Here is a 2,729-nt window from a genome sequence, read left to right on the forward strand (position 1 = left end):
TTCTTGTTCTACCTGCTTTGTTTCTTATTGCTTTCACTCTTGTGTTTTTTCTTTGCACAAAGTTTTGGTCTTTGTTGAACTTTTGGTAGAAAAAGGTTGAAACTTTCTTGATGGTTCTTTGCGTGGTCTGGTTCTCATGATAATTATGGTCTTGCTGTTTGTATGGGGAAATACTAGCAAAAATGGTTGAACTCTTTGAATTTTCTTTTGTTTGAAAGGGTTAGGGCTGGTTAGGGCACATATTTTGGCATCGTCTCCCTTTTCTGGGTTTCTATCTTGTTGTTGCCTCCAAAGGGTGCCCCAAGACTTTGGTGTTGATCCTCCATTTTTTGTGGGTCCTGGGGTTTCCCTTTTGTTGCCATATCTGACACTTGTTGAATGTTTCTTTGTCATTCTCTTACTGTCTGAGTTGTTTGGTAGTGACCTCCTCTTCTTTTTTCTTACTCTACGTGTAGTTGCTATATGTCTACCCGTAGGAATATTGTCGAGATGTCCATAAAAATCCCTGCTGGCATGGCCGACTGGCTGGACTCTATAGTTCTGATGTGTTTTACTGTTGCCGATCCGGAGTACTGTAAGAGGCTTAGGAGATTCCATAGGATCTGTAGCAATAGGGATGATGAAAAAAATTATGAGTTGTTGTCGCCCGACCTTGAGGAGAGGGTTAGTTTCCCCCACTTGGCTTAAGGAGAACGCCCTTTCTTTTTTGCCTATGACTATTTCTTTAGTTAGCTGAATATCACCATTCCTTTTACTGCCTTTGAGACCGACCTCTTATGGACTTTCAATGTGGCCCCTTCCCAACTTCATCCGAACTCCTGGGCTTTCATTAAGATTTTTCAATTGTTGTGCCAGGAATTAGGTGTCCGACCTACCGTATCCCTCTTTTTTTATCTGTTTGTGTTGACCAAGCTTAGGGTAGCCAAGAAAAGGCTTCTTAGGTCTCATTCTGAGCTACCCAGGGGAAAAAGGTGTTTTCTATGTATGATAAGTCTTTTCGAGATTTTAAGAACTATTATTTTAAGGTCCGAGCTGTCAAGGATGCCCGACCTTTCTTCTTAGATGAGAACAATAAGCCAACCTTTCCTTTATGTTGGCAAAAAGATATAGTAGCTACTAAGTATTCTTGGGAGAGTTTAGATGAGGTTGAACAGGCCTTTGTGGGTGGTTTAGAGGAACACTGGGGGGGAGCCTCCTCATTTGGACACAAAGAGATTCTTAGGAGATCTCTTGCTCCTTCGTGCTGAGCTAGGTGGTATCCGACTTCTTTTCGGTTATTTTCTTCTATTGTCTGTCGATTTGTTCTTTCCCTATCTATCTAATATTTTTTCTGGTTTCTTTTCAGAGATGGTTAAATCTTCTGATTCTATGAAGGCCTTCCAGAAGGCCAAGAAGGCAACAACTGCTCAGAATTTGTCGGCGAAGACCTTGGGAGAAGGGTCTTCTCAGGTGCCCCCAAAGAAGCCAACTTCTGATACTGCAGGGACGAGAAGGGTCTTTTCGACGCCTCAAGTTCGGACGATTCTGTCTGACCTTTTTCAACCGACCTCTGGTGCTACCTCCTCTCTACTGCTGCTGGTCCTCCTCCAAAGCAGCAAAAAACTATTGGTACTTATGATCTGGATAGCAAGGATTTTGATGGCATGAGTTTTGCTACCAAGGTGATAGCTCTTCATGGCAAGATTCCATTGAATGATGTGTCCATCCTTCATCACTTGGATTTCATTATCAGCAATAGTATTCGGATGGCCAACATGGGTGCAACCTTATCTCGTGTGGTCCGGGATTCTCCAATTCATGCGACTAAGGCCTTTATGGAGGATGCCAAGTCTGAATTTGAAAGAATTAAGGGTTTAAAGGATGAGCTTGATGCTAGGGTGGCTAAGTTGGAGTTTGATGTGGAGAGGGAGAAGTCCCGAGCTACTGCTGCTGAGGTATCTACAAATCTGGCTGAGGAGACGGCAAAAAAGTACAAGAAGAGCTACACCCGTACCTATGGCGAGCTGCAAGGTCATATGGTGGACAGTGTGATTGATGCGTATGAAAACCTGAAGGCCCAAGTCGGGGGTTCTTACCCCTGAGCTCGACCTGACTTTATTTGGTCTGGATAATGTGGTGGAGGATGGCAAGATCATGCATGCCCCAGATGATGAAGATGAGGGTCCTCCTTCTATGCCACCAACCAAGGTTTCTGCAGCTTCAGCCTCTTCGACTCCCTCTGCCGAGGTGGTTCCTCCTGGGTCCGATCCTGATGTGGAAATATTGAATGACCCAGATTGAGTTGTCAATGCCACCCCTCTTGCAACTAGGCCTCCCTCTCCTAAAGATGTAGTGACCGAAGCGACTTCGGGTCCTTGATGACTCTTTATTATGCTTATTGTATTTGTATAGTCCGACTTGTGGACTTTTTGCTGAACTTTGTTGTATTTTGTGGATGATTTCCTTGACATTTGGGTGCCTCTTAGCAACTTTTATTTTAAAAAACACTTTAAACTCCTGGGCTGCCTTTTATGTAGCCTTTGAGTTTTTAATATTTTATTCTGATGGATATGTTTTGCTGATATGTTAATCATACTTTTGCAACCTTTGTGGATTTTTATAGAGGGTCGGTACTTTCCTATCCGACCTCTTTTGTGGTGTGGGTTTTTTGCCTTTTGGATCATGCCTTGCCTTGAATTTGTGTTGTCTGTACTTTGCTTTGGCGAAGTGATCCTTGCGGCTAGGTGTTT

This window comes from Arachis hypogaea, chromosome 4 (assembly GCF_003086295.3).
Source record: "Arachis hypogaea cultivar Tifrunner chromosome 4, arahy.Tifrunner.gnm2.J5K5, whole genome shotgun sequence".
NCBI lineage: Eukaryota > Viridiplantae > Streptophyta > Magnoliopsida > Fabales > Fabaceae > Arachis > Arachis hypogaea.